At 35.5% G+C, this 17,580-nt stretch overlaps 1 protein-coding gene across 3 annotated transcripts in view; it reads left to right on the forward strand.

The window, feature by feature from the left end:
- Positions 1–17,580, forward strand: part of LOC118274534 (homeobox protein cut) — a 231,004-nt gene that overhangs the window by 141,065 nt on the left and 72,359 nt on the right. Inside the window, exon 3 of one of the 3 annotated variants that reach the window (XM_050697010.1) lies at positions 7,245–7,274. The exons of the other annotated variants lie outside the window; for them this stretch is intronic. The gene's annotated coding sequence lies outside the window, so the exon portion shown is untranslated. The remainder of the gene's footprint in view (positions 1–7,244; positions 7,275–17,580) is intronic. 3 annotated transcript variants of the gene reach the window in all.

Here is a 17,580-nt window from a genome sequence, read left to right on the forward strand (position 1 = left end):
ATTCACAAGTTAAATTAATAACGCCTTACGTGCAATTAACAAAAAAAAAAACAAAAGAATGACGAACTGTATATGACAACAAACTTTAATAATGTCATTACCACATTCGAACGTGGAACACAAAAATTTGAATATAGAATGTGTCTGCATTCCAAATTCAAAACAAACACGACACGAATCAAAGATTAATTTTGACGAGCACGTTCGAATTTAGAATTCTTTATCGTGCGGCCGTTGTGTTAGCTCTTACCTAATTAATCGATTACATTAAATCGATGGTTTAACCGATTAATTATGTATCGATAACGCATCGAGTTACAGATACAAATAGCATGTGTTCGTGATTTACGATACCATTATAGTAAGTGACAGCTAAGCGATGTCGCACAAACTTAAAAGGTTAATTGGGTACTCTTTACGCCTAAAATAACCAATCGTAAAGTTTTATGTAGAGTGGCCAGATATCGACCGGTGATAAATATGAAGCTAATGCATTATAATTTAGAGGATTTCATTAGAAATCGTATTAATGTCGGAACGTATATCACGCGGAGGAAATGATGACTATGGATCCAGATTTGGGAGAGATGTTCAAGACATCGAACAAAGAGATGCGACGGATGAGATAAACACTTTTATATGGAACCTAAACCTTTCCATTAGAAATCCTAGCATTTAGCAAATACCTCCTAGTTACCTAAGCGAGAACAATTTATACGTCGTTGGACTAAACAGGCAAACTTAATAACGAAACCCCTAAACAGATAGCCAAGCAATTTTAAACTTTACAAACAGAAGAATAAGACACAAAAATATGCAAAGCGTGTGAAAACAGGTAAAATTGTTAAAAGTCCAACTGAAATGTCATTCTTGTTTGACTGATTGCTATCGAACTGCAAAATGTTGCCGTGTACGGTTAGCAAAAAAATCGCATGACTGCAACAAAGGTTTATTGTTTGGAAAGAGATCCAACGAAGAGATAGTTCAACGTTTCTTGTAAATTGTAATACAGTTTATAGTACAATAATGTCAATAAATAGAGGCAGACATAGCTATGAGCTCGGCGCAGACCGTACATTAAATTTGAAACTGTGAATTTGATTTTCAAAATTAAAGTACCGTTTTGAATGGTTGCCAGGTTCTCTAAGCACGCTGCGGAAGATGGATGTATCAATTGTAACTGCTGTGGAGTTATATGCTCAGTGGATACCAAATTGGTGGGGAATTCCTTTATTCAAAATTTCTAGCTGTTGAAGCGTGTTCTAGTGAGAAAATATCGTTTTTTTTTTTAACACATTGAACGCCGTGGTGGTCACCGGTGACCGACGTTAGCGGAGGATTTGCCTTTATCAGTTTTCTATTGGCAGTCAAAGACTTAATGTAACAGCCCTAACAATTATAAAATGAAAATTTATAAAGTTTTTTGATAATCAAGTCTTTCGTTTATAAAAAATGAAGCAGTTTATGCTGAGTTTTCGACACTCACTCGACTATTACATGGGTCTTATAACACAAAATAATGGTGACAAGTGTGTGTACATTGTATAGCGGCATAACGTGACGTAATGTGCACCTCTTCCTACCCCTTCGAGGATAAAAGGCGTGACATTTAAGAAGTTTTCGACAGTTAATCTTCAAGAAGCCAAAAGCATAACTAGCGACATCTACACCTAACATTCTCATTGAATCATTTTCTAATAAATGACAATAACGAAACTTCACAAGCTCAATCAAAACCGAACAACGATATAATCAAATCGATACAAATCAGTGTTTGAACGAAAAGAAACAGAAATGTTTTTGCCAAACTTTCCTTGTGTGCTGACGGTACGAGTAGCGCTGCCCATTGTTCGCCGCGATACGCATCGAACGTTAGAATTGCTCGCGCGCCGCTGTGAGAAATGACTTCATAACTACTGGACCTGGGACTTCTTGTGTTTCTTTTAAATGTCTATAGGTGTTTAATATCTTTAAATAGAAGTAAAAGAAAGGAAATGGAGACATATAAGAGACTTTAAACTTACCAGTAAAAATAAGCTTTTTTTGAGATGAAAAAATGATCCAATAACTTCTCCTTAGGCGAGACGAGAAGGAGTGTCAGACTCTTACTGACTAAAAACCACCCCATATCTAGATCTGCCCTTCGAGATGGAGCCCCGGTAACTCACTAGGTAGTCCGCAGCTCCGGATCTAAGTATACATCGCTTTTGAAATGCAAAGATTCTGTTTTAATCTTACATTTAGCTAAGCAGGACAAACTTGTTGTCATTTCATAGTACATAGGCAATTTAGAAAATTAAACTCTAATGATATTTAGGAAAAACCCTTATTATAGAGGAAAGACTATCATCAGGCTTCTATCAAAAGATAACAAGAAAGTCATATTGTTAGGGAATGACGTCACAAGTTTTCCCGTTAAATTGGCTTAACAACAAATAACTTATATTCGAGGCACGTAACTAACAAACAATTGTTTTAGTCATATAAGATTTTTGTCGCTGGGGCTTTCCCGGCTACCATCAGTTGGGGAACATACGTCTCGTCACACACGAAAATAATGTTGGAAAAATCTTTATTGTTTCAATAATCCGTTTTTCAAATGTATAGAAGTAAATCCTCTTTTCATTATTAACTTCCCTCTCTTAATCATGCTCTCTTAGGCAAGCTTAGAATTCTTACATGACGTGCCCTATTTCATTGTAACAGAAACATGTAAAAGAAAAAAAAAAGAAATAAAAAAACCGCCCGACACGTCACCACAAACAATAAAATAAGAAACAAACGCATTTCATAACTCCCGCGCAATTTTTCACGGCGCAGCCATTGACGCGTCCCGGCAGCCGTTTGAAAATCGAAAACATTTCAAATTTAGAACACCCCCGTCCGTGTTCGAACTCTTTCAAAATACGCGCGGGAATCGAAAACAGCGATTAGTTTTAAATGTCGCCGTTCGAACTTTAAAAATATGTCGTATTCTTAATTTTAAATATAAACCGACGAACGCGTTCTATTTCGTCGCCACTTTACGATGTTTGTCAGTTTAATGATTTTCGTTACGAAACGTTTTGGATTGGTAATATTAAATTTATTTGCGCTTTTAACAATTTTTTCTTTTTGTTTTATATCGTGGGCGGGGTTTATTTTCATATATTCTACGTTAGTGATGGGTGATTATCGTAACTAAGATGTTATGTCATAATACTAAAGCTTTTAATGATGGAGCCGAGCTTACTATATTTTATATGTTCCAACATTAATTTCGAGAAAAACGTCTTTACCTAATAACTTGACTGCTTGGCTTGCAGTAAACCATGAACCAACCTTCATTAATTGAGACATTTTCAATATATTAACGTAAGAAATGGTCTCTAAACAATCTGTGTCCCCAATTTACCGAAACACAGTGTAATCAATAAGTCCTTTATAAATCCGTCTTCCTACATCTGTCACTGTGGCAGATGTCAGTTTGACATTTCAGGCTCTAGGATTTGTGTTGTCTGTGATCACAGTCGTGGCCCAAGGGACGATAGGGCATTATTGGAGCGCAAATTGAGAGCTCATTTTAATAAGCAAATTAATAAAACGATTGAAATGTTTGCATCTAATAATAACAAAGCATTTTACATAATTAGCAATAAAAGCTAATTCGTGAATCAATAATAACCCGATATCTAAGAAAACGCCGAAATTTTTGATAAGTTTGTACCGAAAACAGCAAGCGATTCATTCTCATATATTCATGTATGTAAGAAATTTCAATAATACGACCGTTTAGTTACTCAATTTATTGATATATTCAACATTAATATCGGAAAATATAACATTATTAGATATTCCACGCGTAAATATTTATCGCGGCACAACATTCGAATAGCCATTACAATACTTATTTTAACGATTTCATATTAATCTTTAATCTAATTCATAAACTCGTAAAAATCGATAAAATATGTTTTACTAATCATGTTCTAAGCCGGTTTTATCACTTTTAGTATTGAACTCATTATTTTTATGGAATAATTAATTTATTTTAAAATGTCATAAGACTGGCGCGTAAGACATAAGCTTCGAACTATGATTACAAAACATTTAAATAAAGACTAGAATTTAATTGGGAATAAATTTGAATTTTTGAATTCCGAACAGCTATTTGAATTCCTCGTGTCGGCTGATTCACCGCCATTCATCGAGCAACACTGGCAGTTTGAAAGAACACTCCGTTTCACTCATCATCTTTAAACGCGACAACAATGTCCCGACGATAGTGTGAACACGTGTAATGCTATAAAAAAATAATCTCTAACATTCCGTAAAATGGAGCGGTGTTGTAACCGATTTTGTAACGGTCACACAAATAAATACTGTCTTTATGACATTAATTTCTCTTACAAAGTAATATTTATATGAAATGCTCTAAAAATACGGTACATTGTGTTTTGTTTCATTGACACTCACCCACTTGGCAAGTGTTTTTGGGACAATGACGCTCTTACTTACAAAAACATTGCGAGTTTTTCATATTTTCGTTGATGTATTTATTTACTAATATGTGCAAGCAACTGTTGACTGAGCGCTGTGTACAAATATATAGAGGATGCAGTTTTGGAAGGTCGCAGGGACAAATTGTAATTGCGTCTCAAACGTGGAAAATTAGTCATGGCGAAAAGCTCGACTCTTGCCCTACACCTCTGCTTACCCCTTTAAAGGGCGAGATATATTACGAAGCAGTAAACACAACTCACACGATATGTAAACGTGTGTTCAATTTCACTTAGTCAATAATTAATAAACGTATTTTACCACACATCATTAATTAGTCATAACAACTCCCTCGGAGCTATTCAAATTGTTTGCCATATTTACTGTACTAATAAACATTAAAATAATTCCTTCTTAATAATCGTTAATTGAAATTATCCATCAAATATTGACGCAGACAACGATGGCTGCGCAAATATCGGCCTGTGCTCTTTGCTCTTTATTGCTTTTCCGAATGTGAAAACCATGTCAAATGACGTCACACGGACAGAGACACTCCAGTCAATATGGACAGGACATAAGCAATAACACGAAATGAAAACGTTAAAAGAAATAAAAGAATGTTCTAATTTTAAAATCGTAACGATATCCCCCTCGTGGTTCGATGGAGTTCGATTTTTGAATGCCGTTTCGTTTCGTTCGGAAATAGCGCGCGACAGCTGAGAGACGACATCGGACTGTTTTTTATTACCTCCTTCGTGTTTATGAGCACTTTATGAGTTTTTATAGATTTTATTTTTCTAATCCAATGAAAGTCACACCGGGTTCGTGATCGGATACATTCTGAACGTTAAGAAATTTACGACAGAGACCTGTTCGCACGTTATTTATTGAAGAGTTTAACGGATGACACTTTTTCTGAACATTGAAATTTTAAAATAATGCTCGATGGCCACTTACAAGAATCGACCGTTTCATTCAGATAAAAGTAAACATCCAATTAAATTATTTAACGTTACAGCCCGTATATGCGGTGTTTATATTAAAAACCCCTCTGACCACATGTTTCGCAATAAATACGCGAAGATATCGACAGATCTAAGATAATTAAACAGTGATATGCAATCCCGGCAAACGTAGTTATTATGACATAAAATATACCGCGGCTCCGGTCTAAAATTAGTTTAATTTAAATAAAAGTCCCTTTTGATTAGATCATTCAATAGACGGGATCGATAAAATAAGCAATATCCTTTCAACGAGGTCACTTATCGAATGAATCTATAATCGAAATTCGAATCTCATTCGGTATTCAAATTACCGATTGAGTTCCGCACTCTATGCGCATTCAGATTCGAAAAGAAATAAAAACCTATTTAAAAAGAAGCTTCTGTTTGAATTAAGAACGGAAATCAACCGTCGCGGCCGCTTGTTCCAAGTGTGAAAGGATCGATTCGAAATTTAAAAAGGGGTTATTTTTTTTCTGCCTGGTCTTATTGACATGTTGCGTGTTGTTTTTCTTTTTATAAAAGCCATTGTCTTAGGGTCTGACATTTGCGTTCGAAAACGCGAATAAATTACTCGGGTTTCGATGTGTTTTGTTTTAATTTACGCTAGTATTTTGCGTATATTTTACCTACGGACTAATATGGGGAGATTTTCAAGGAGATTAAAAAATATATTAGCCAGACACATCTAGTTCTTTCTAGAGTTCTAACAAGAATAGTTCTAACAAGAATATAGTTCTTTACATGTAAATAAGTACATAGACATCCAGGGTGAATATTCCTTCAACCTGTTAAATATAATTTTATTGTTTTCCGAGCACTTAATGAAGTCAAATTAGGCATATTCAGCTTCCCATCGGCTAATAAAAATGGTAGTAAAATTGTTGGTATTGATCGCGACCGAGTAAACTATTTTATGTTGTTTTTATTGTTATTTATAGTGGTATAAAATGGTTTTTATGAATGTCATCGGTTTCCGAGGGCGGTGAAACTATTAATGTATCGATAATTAAAGGTTCCTTTGGTTACGACCAGGTAGGTCCTGGCTGAAGGACTTTCAAGGTGAAGACGTAAAAAGTTTGTCGGGAAAAAAATGTTTGATAGTTATATGTAAGTCTATTTTTATTTGGTTTGCTGATTGATTGCTTACAGACATCGTATGGGTCAGAAGTAGTGGCAGTATTTAGAGTTTTTTAGTATTAATTTACCCCATAACACATTTATAACTTAAGTATTTAATATAGATCTGTACCCTTACCATGAGTTTGCTTTACATTTCAAAGTAATCGAAACTAAGGGTACTTTGTACGCTGAATAAGAGACACACGACACTAAAAATATGAAATTAAAAAGAAAAAGTCTCTTTTTCTTATCGGTTCAAACTACAAATTATTAAAAAAAAATCGAAGATCCAATTTAATGGACCCATTATTATAATTCAATTGAAGTTTAATGTTGGTTATAAAATAATTGTAGGATCGTAAAGATATATATGTGCAGTGTAATGTGTTTGTCTGTTATTTTACGATGACGCCCGCATCATCCAGTTGATGCTAATAATCCTTTATTTAAAATAATACATTAACCTCACCCTTTGATGAACTTTACTCTCAAGTATGAGTAACAAGAAAACTCTATGACATGTCAACGGCCATGACAGTTTTGACCAGAGATAAAAAAATCTGTTTCTCGACTTATACCCTTTTGCTACCTTGTTTTTTTTTTGCACATTCTTATAAGTTATTTTATTATTTCCAGGTAAATTAAGTTCCCGTTTCTGAAACTACAGTGAGTACCCCCAAATATTATTTTATGATTTCCTATTTTTTTTTATTTTTTTATTTTTTGCTTTTAATTTTTTTAAATCCTCTTTTTTCGTTCCACGATAAAAAAAAACATCCTACACCTATATATAGACATTCCCATTTTAAAAAAAGGAACATGTATTCTAAATTTAGCGCGCCAATAAATTTTATATTTGGAACAAAACGAGCGCCCCCTGCTGGAAATTAATAATTAATATGTTTCCATTGGCCAGTGCGCTGCATGCGCGCATTTTAGGATACCGTAAATTATTTTATAGTCCTCTTGTCTGTGCGTACGATTTTGACGTACACTGATAGATTACTAACTACTTTGACGAACATAGCGCGTACAAATGCGGCAGTGGACAGTGATGTGTGGATAACATGTGCCATTATGAACAAGAGCCTTAATAGGCATTATGTGTGTCTGGTGTTAAAGCTGTGTTTGTACACAGTTGTGATTAGCTGGAGATCTATGTCTGAACGTGCCGTGATTTACAACACAACACAGAATACTAAATATAAATTGGTGTAGTTATCATTAATGTAATTTGCAATAAAGCCGTCGTATTTATAGGCTGAACCTAATCTCTTGTCGTGTTCTGTTTTACAGTATTGCTAGTTCTCAATAGCATGTTTAACAACCAATGAAGAATTTATAAATTATATAGTAAGATACAAGATACATTAGGTATATATCAAATATTCATGATAGTCGTCTAGTTCACACTAGACTACAAAGGATTGTTTGGATTAATGAATTGGAAAAACAGAATTACAGTATATAAAACAATTTAAAAACATAAGTAAGCATCGATAGACAACGCAACTGTCAATGGAAAAAGTATTAAGGGAAAAATATTGCAAATAAATTTGCATCAAAACACGTTTGAATCGTAGCCAAGTTTGTGTAGGGACAGGACAAAGAAACAGCTCACATATCTACAATACAATCAATAGAAAAGAAAAATATCTACGCCATAAAAGAAAGATCATATTTGACAACGCCAATAAAAGGGTGACTGTCAAATGTGACAGTTATTAAAACATGGCCGCTGTATATCGCGATTGTTCGAAGTATGAAATTTGGTGAGATGTCAAATTGGCAATATTCTTGTCTATACATCTCCAACGACTGTTACATCTCTTTATTGACATTTAAAGACATTTTTCAAAACAAAAACGGTTTGTAAACAAAACAATATCATCATACCCTTTAAAACGAAATATCTTAAAAGCACAATAAAAAGACAATATCAGAAATCAAATACACAACACTTCAATATGTCTAAACAAATATTTTGAAAATCAATTCTGTATCAATGGCATCAGGCACCGATCTACAGGGGTGGGTGAAGTTATAAAATTGATTAGCATCGACATTGGGAACACGTAGACATCGCACCCTCGCATCGTAAACAAACCACACTTTACAACTATTTTTGGGGGCAAACAAAAAATATATTACAAGTGAAAATTGACTTACAATAAAGGTGGTTTTATTTTTTACGCAATACTTACAAAAAAAGCCTTTCGAGCCCCAAAACTGTCCAGGCTGATTTGTAAACTTAAAACGTAAATTTTAGGTCTCATGACCACCGATGTTATCGGCAAAGCCACTGAAAGAAACCTCATAAACTACAATATTAGTACAGCGGCACTAATTAATTAGCTTTCTACAACAAAAGTAAAAGTATAAAAATTCATAGAAAATGTTAATCTCTCATTTAATTCGCACTACGATATATTTACTACACACACGCCGTAAGTTATGATATAGTTTTTCACAACGTACATCCCTTTCGCGGAGAAATTTTTAACATTTGCGCGTGGGCCGACGCGAATTGTAATTCAAAATGGCGGATAAAATTCTGCACATAACGCGACTTTTCTTTGTCCGTGACAAAATTCAGTAAATGCATTAAACATTTATGATAATTTCAACCATGTATTGTTTAAAATAAGAGCTAAAAAGCCGTAATTTTGCCGTTGCGTGTAAATGTAAGGGAAGGCAGTCTTGAAAATGATCCGCAAAAAGTTAAAGACAATGATCTTGCTATGCGTCTGCGTATTATGAAATTAACGAATTACTTTGTAAACGATGCTATGCTTTCGCGAATTAATGTTTTTGGTCAGTCGACGACTACGGCTCTGGAACTTTTACCTGATTCCAAACTTGTTTGGTTTTGTTTTTGAGAAGAAATTTTGTTTTTAATATTTTTTGACGCATCAACCATTCGACGAACTCTATCTGTATTCTTTAAAGGCATTTTAATTAATATTGTCTGACATTTAAAATCAAGTCACAAACCAATACACAATTATCTCTACGCGTCAGCCAAAGCCGCAACCCTAAATTCGAAAAATCAACATTAAAAAATAAACAAAGCGCGTTCGATTCCTTGCGAACAGCAAAAGTAACAAAGTGAAACAAATAAAGGCAATCGAAGTTTAACCGCAAAGATTTCCCGACATCTTTCAGCCGATGTTTACAAGTTCAAAAGAAAACTCCCGGCGTTCCCCTCGGAGGGTCCGGGACACAGGTAAAGAGGTGCTTAAAGGTATTTTTTGCAAACAGATCACGTTCGATGTCCTTAAGTGAGACATCTTTGTTTCCCCTCTCGGGCAATTTGAACGTGCGGCTAAATCGAACGCGGCTTATTGATTCCCGCGCCCACACTTCCAAGTTTAAAAAGTTAGTTTGAGTTTTTCAATCTCTGTTTTTGAATTTGGAAATGGGGTCTTTGGTTAGATGCCAGTAGTTTTTATAGAAAAAAAATGTTCTTTGCCAGTCAATGTCATTTATAGACAGTGTCAATAGTGTCATAAACAAAAGATACTTTGCAAGAAAAAATCGTATACTTAAATGATCATTCAAAAAACATACTTAAGGTATCCGCGTTTAGTTTCTGCGCACGTTGGACTGTCGTGACCGGTACGACCGCTGCACTGCTCGGCAATTGTCCGCCTATTATCCGATAATGCCGATCAATCTGTTTTGATTGAATAATCAATCGTTAGTCAATTGAACTCGATTTAGTTCGGACGATGTTGTTGTGAGCGTGGCATAGATTCGCTTTAACGATTGAGATGTCTTATTGTGCTCTTAGGATGGGAAAAATATTCGAAGAATTCATCACTATTGTTTGCCAGTACCTTGCTTACTAGACTTCTTGCTTAATACAGTTTTCATCGAGTAATTTTATGAGGCAGATTATTTATATTTATGTTGATCATTAGCCCCCATAAGTTCGATGAAATCACAAATCACCACATCCCTATAATCTAAAGCCGAAATGAGTTTTTTGACAAATATTTATAGTGTCTCGCTCACTCAATTTACGATTTAAGAAGATTATAATCTTTTAATTAAAAACATTTTTTTGGGACATTATCGTCCAATATTCGATTCGTAAAATCGATTTTAAGAATAGAGTCACCTACCAGAGGTCCTAAATTTTTACGACCAATAAAAACTTGACTTATTCGGGACCGCACTCGGCACGTACGTCCACTAAAAATCCTACACATTAAAAATTCGATATTACGACCGAAAGTTCTAATTTACGATGGTTTAAAACTAAACGATAGGGCTTTTTCTAACTAATATATAGATACACAACAAATTGATGATTTTTATTACGTATATACGATTTGATGAAAACACAGTCGTTAAATTTTACAGTGTCTTTATGGGACGTTGATTGCGGCACGTAATTCAGAATCAGATGATCGTAAAATGACATTTTGTCCGTGAAATAGTGAGCGGAGCCGGCCGAGAGTCGGGGACATGGGGCCCAGTGTTACACATCCCATTTGTGTGGAAATTACGGACGAATAAAAGGTTGTAAGTGCGTACAAATGAGACCGGTTCCCTATTCTGTAAAAAGTAGGCTTTGCGTCGTGGATTCTTGGCAAGGACACGCGACTGGTGAGCGGACGATGCGCGCGATGCTCAGCGCTTTAATTGTCAAAATTGCGCCCGCGCCGCTTTTGATGTCGCCGACAAGCCCCCGCTGTGAGACTTGCGGATTCCAAAACACACGAGCAATTATTGAACACTCATATTTGCTAATGAAGTGCAGATGTGGCTCTGTAAGCCTGTACTGCTTTGTTTTATTAATATTGGACGCGGTAAAAGAAAGAGTGCATTATTTTGCTCCCTGTCGTATTTAGACGTTATACTTATGACACAGATTTTAGAAACATCACATTTACCGTATAACCAAACAATCTAGTTAATTTATGGCTATTACTAACATTGCTAAAATAATATCTATTCAAGTGATATCCTTGCTTCGAATCTTCGCCACGGAACATTGAAATGTTCGCAAGTCCTCACATGATCGAGTGTGCGCATGCGCCGCTCGGCCCTGACCTCAGCGCATCGCCGACGGGAACACGTCAGAGGGGATACGATGCGCCGGCGCACTTGTGCAGCGAAAACTGTGCTAATGTTGATTTATATCGGAGGATCTGCTCGTACCCTACTGGATAGGAGATAATTGTTATTTGAATATTGAGTTGTTCCGCCAATTTCTGTTTTGCATAGTTTTTTTTTTTTTATAAGAAGTCGTTACAACTGCAAGTTATACGCAATAACTAAACGTTTACGAAGTTCAACCACATGAAAGCCACTTTCATAATGTGTTGTAAGTTTAAATACTCATGATAATGATTAAAAAGATTTAAATGTGATGCTTCTTCCAAAGGAAGAGAGCTCAAAATTAACTGTCAATCAATTTAGACGTCCGCAATTATAAAAAGGTTGATCTGAAAACATCCAAGGGCCAGTTTTTGCGCGGATACCGATTATTCGACGTGACGTTCCCACAGCGCTGCCGAGCGGTCGCCGGAATAGGCCCGCGGTGGAATTAAGACGAATTCTTTTTACGAATTAGCGAATCACCTGTCTAATTACGCGCAAATCCAACTTTGAATTTCGAATCCCGAATTCTTTCCTCTCAACGGCCACCGTACGAAATTTGAATTTACAATCCGATAACGAAAGTGGCACAACCGCGAAAATAGGAACGTTACGGTGTAAGAAAACAATGATTAACATAACAAAAGTGACGGAGAGGAGCGTTTGTTGTGAATTGACAATCTGACAAATTTACAACCGATCGCCGAGCAAAACACACAAAAGTGCCCTTTTCGTATGCAAATTTGTCAGAGGGATTCTTTTCCGAAATTTTTTCTCCCCGGCGCGAAACTTCCGCCTATTTTCCCGCTCAACGCACATCCGGCGGGGGCGCCGCTTCCGCTATCGGTGCTCGTTCGGAAATCGGATGAGTTTCACCGACAAAGATACGTCTATTCTCAACCCTCGCCCCATTGATTCTGTGTAAAGTGGTCATATTTTCTATTTCATATTTTATTGACTTTCGATGATTGTATTGTGACTCCCTTACAATATTTGCTAGCAATTTCCAACAACACGAAACGTGAACGTTTTTGTATTGTTAGTTTAGGAAAGCAAATGAAACGATGTTCATTAGTTAAAACCCTCAATTAAGTTTAACAGTCGCCGGCAATTGGCTTCCTATCGGCTATAAAGTGGAACGGCCGATGGTGTTCTGGCCACATAACTGGTGATCCTTATCTCCTGGGGTCGGATATCGGTGACCGCAAATCGGCGGCCGATTGTCAACCGCCATCGATGGCAGGGTACCGAATAATTATAGTTATAGAATTTAATGGTAGACTTAGCGTTCGTAATGAAGGTAGTGTTTGTGATAGTAAATCTATTTGTGCCTTTAGTGTATGGGACTGTATTTGATACTTTATAGATTATATTGAAAACAGTGATAGTTTTGATAGTTTTAATGGTAGATACTTTAACCAAATCGACTGTAGTTTTTAAGTAATTCTGAGCTTTGAGCTTCATCAGGGACAAAAACATATAAGCCAAGATATTATGTACCAGTTAGAGAGACAAATCAAGCTATTTATAAAAACAAAGAGTAGGTAGATAACCATATCAATAACGAACACCGAAGACATGTTTGCGCTAACACTGATACCATATCAAATCATTAAAATACTGCAGTATGATTTAACTCAATAGGTAGTATTAAAAGGAAAAAATACGTCGCAAACTGTCGTAAACCTGATAAGGCTTTGAACAAATAACTAATGCTTTGGCAAATATCTGTTGACACGGTTTGAATTATACCCAATGACGTGAGATGTCATATTATTGGAGTATATTGATAGGACGGTTTTTGAGGGAAATTTTCTTCTCCATAGGAATCTACACTTTGGAACAAGCAAACAAGCAGCACTAGAAGACTGATCGACAAACAGACATATTGTTTTTAATATTGTTTTGATGTTCAAAAGTGTCTTTGCGGTCTATTTGAAATAAACAATTTTGACTTTGACTTTGAATGGTAATTGATAATATAATTCGTGTGTTTATCTTAGAATTTACGGTTGCCCTGGATGGGTCTACTATGCTATAAAGGATCCTTTAAGACTTTTCTCAAGTCCTTGCAGCTAACGTTGAAATCTGCGTTTGTATTGTAATTTAAAATGTCCATTCCTGTTTTCGTCAAGGACATTTTGTAATCCATCAATGTATGACCGCCAATTTCAAAGAGCGCCGTAAGTAATTCAGTTTTTCCGTTCTAGACATTCGCATCGAATTTGAGTTAGTACTGTCTCGGCCACTTATAGCGAGTCAACGACCTTACCCAACTATTCAGAGTACCGAACATAAAACCCAATAGTATTAAATATCGAGCCAGTCGCGCTAATGGCTCGTAATCGAAGAGTTTGAAAACAACAGGTGCCGGGAATCAAACCGACTGACAGTTACGACAAGCATCTGCTCAACTATCGGGATAACTCCACCGGGATTTGGCTAAATATAATTTACTAATTTCTTTTTTAATATACTTCGAGGAAAAATATTTTACATTTGTTTTATTTACTGATCGTATATCTCACTTAGATGGCGACCTATTTCTGTGACAGAAAAAAAATAAATGGACACGAGGTTTTATAAATAATATTAACGATATTTTATTATGCTCAATATCCATGTTTCTACGTCATGCCAAAGTATTTAAAATTCCCAAAATACTTCGTTTAATACAGTCATAAATTGTGTATGACCATTGGCCACGGTTGAAAGTCAGAGCAGGTGAATTGCACCCACGCAAGGGGGGCTTAACCTAATCACCATAAGGATATAACTATAAACAAAAAGCCTACAACAACAATACGAGGAATTAACACAAACTAACAAACGAAAACATTTCAAAGTCCAATTAATACAAATATAACACCTTGCAACTGTCGCTAGAACCCTTGAAAATGACAAGAGACAAGCTACTTTACAAAGATATAAATAGAGTTGAAAATTGCATGTGGGGGAAAGGCAAGACACAAAGGGTGCTGGCAAAAGGGTATATCTCAACAATAAAATACTTTTGGTGAGCCGCAACTCAATAAATACTTCATAGTATCGGTTTGAGGGCGACTTGACCGGATGTCCGGCCTTCGATCTCCTGCCCTCCGGGAGGGCAAGGGTAAGGGTTTACATGCTTTGAATGTATTTTAGTTATTTGTAGTGGGAAATTTTATAGGAGAGGCATTTAATGCGGCTTTTGCTTTATTTGTGTATAACTGTTAGTTAATTTGGGTGTTTTGGGGGGATTTGGAATTTATTTGTTGTTGGTTTGCTAGATTTGGGAGGCAAAATAATGTTAATTTAAGATTTCCTTTTAGTACTTAAAATAACTCAATGATTCATTATCTAATTAAAAAGAACTTTCCAAAAAAAGAGGAAAACTCTCCATCTAATGTAATCCTTTTGTTAAACGAGATTATTAGAAAATTAATTTAAATTGACTTACAAAATCCGAAGTGAGAGTATCACCATGTAACATCACATAATTCAGGACTAGAGGGCAAAGGTCCCTTTAAATAATAGAAGAGAAGGGGTTCCGTCGGCGAGAAAAGTCCGGTCCGATCCGACGCGAAGCAGTTTGAACCAGTTATCACCAGAATAACTTGAGCTCTACTAGTTACACTCTATGATTTTTCTTTTAAAAGTTATTGATTCTTTTGGATATTTATTTTTACTATATTTAAAGACAAAAACGTTGGTATTTTAGTATATTTTTTATTTTAATATTCTCATACTTTAAAGCCTTACTAAAAGTGTTAGCAAGATTTGACAGGGGTCAACTTAAGTTGGTTGTACCAAAGATGTTAGTGGACTTGGTCAAGAGGTGTTTTATTGGGATAATCCCGGATTACCATTGTATCCTGTCACGGGCCATCGCCTTAATTAGGGTCAATAGTTCCGAGTTCAAAGTAAACTGTCGGTTACTTTAACTAACACCCCTATTGGTTTATTTGTTATCGAATAGTTTACTGTTTAATGAGTTAGGTGTTGATAAAACAACCCATTGATTGTTATACAAGTATTGCCTTTTACAACATTTGGCTTTTAGAAGTAATATCACACCTCAACTCAGTAAAATAATCTGCTAAACATATCAAAAAGTAACAATAGAAGCCCTAGACAACTAAAGAGAGAGAGAGAACACAGAAGCACAAAAGCAAACCACGCATTCTTTGCCCAACTAGCTAAATATCTACCAGGGCATCATAACACAGCAAGCACTCCCACTTGCAATACTCAAACTCCATACAAACCAAACGATTACGTTACTCTACTTCATAAAGCAACTACTCATACTACTTCAAGTAAATAAGATTAAGTCATTGACTAAGACCTTGACATCACCTGCTAAACACGAACAAAAGCCTAATCCGTGTGACGAATTCCTACCATCGATCTCTTTCATCCATTGATCGATTCAAATACAAAGAACTAACAATACTAAAACGATAAAAAACTTAACATAACACTTTGAAATATAAACTCTATCTTCGAAGTATAGAGTTGATAGTCCTTTGGTTTGTGTGTAACACGTGCAATCTGTTGACGAAAGGTTAGAGGATATTGCTTATTAATGTTATGACTGAATCAGACTATTGGTAATAAAGATGATTGAGCCGATGTACGTACGATCATAGTGTAGAGGAACTAGTTTATTACGGAATTGTAATGTCATCTCTAACTTGTCCTTTGTGAAAAGGACAAATCCTTTATGAACAGGACAAGTCATGAATTGTTGGAAAAGCAGGAGTAGGACGGGGTGATTTTTAGTCAGTAAGAGTCTGACACTCCTTCTCGTCTCGCTCAAGGTGGGAGAAATCATTGGATGATTTTCCCCCTCAAAAAAAAAAAGTCACCGAAGTCTTGTCTATTTCAAACTACATGTGGTCAACAAAACCGTCTATGACTTTTGTCCCTCATAAAATAAAATGACTTTACAATTCAAGCAGGTAAAAAATTACAAACGCTACTATTTAGTAGGTAAATATTAGATATTTTTAGCATCATACACAGACTAATTAACCTAAGAACTTTTTGAATAAAATTCTTCAGTTCAAATGTTTTTGCAGCTTTCAACACAGCGCTGGTTCGGACACCACATCTAAACAAATATTTAAAAGTATACAGTTACTTCATTGTTCTGACTCACACGTAATCAAACAGCAGTCGATGTGATTGAACTCACGTCTTCAATGCCACAACCAAATCTATGTATATTCCAATTTACAACCGTCATAAAATATGACAAAAAGATTTTTTAAACAATGTTTTTTAACGACACTGAATAAAAAATTCTTCTAAATAAACAAAAGGTTCCATTAATTACTTTCTGACTAATTACCGACATGAGAAAACAGGATTATAGATGTAGTACATAAATAATCATAACATAAATACGTCTCTATGAACAAAATCAAACAAAACTCGAGACGATTGAGACGCCACATGTATCATATTTATGTTTTGAAAAGTTATTTCTAGTTGAATCTAAATAACGAGTTAACTGGCTTATACAAATATCCTTACTAAACTAAGACAACATAATAAAAATTATTATAAACATTTGACGTTTGGTATTATTTATGTTTTGCTTTTTACTGATATTCGACTTACGCGCGTTTCGTTGCCGGACGATGGTGTTGACAGTTCTATAATTTAAATTTGGAATTATTTGAAATGTCATTTGTCAGTGAAACATTGGCTTTTTAAGGTTTTTTTTTACAAGGAGTTTGATTTATTATTCTGACCAAAAAGTTTTATACTATAGTTTTTAAAACTTCACACGTGTCTACAGACAATTCGCCGTAGACGTTGTCGTAGACTCGTAGCGCTACGCCGTGCTACCGTTCACTCAGATTTCCTTACTTCT

Source organism: Spodoptera frugiperda, chromosome 11 (genome assembly GCF_023101765.2).
Source record: "Spodoptera frugiperda isolate SF20-4 chromosome 11, AGI-APGP_CSIRO_Sfru_2.0, whole genome shotgun sequence".
Classification (NCBI taxonomy): Eukaryota; Metazoa; Arthropoda; class Insecta; order Lepidoptera; family Noctuidae; genus Spodoptera; species Spodoptera frugiperda.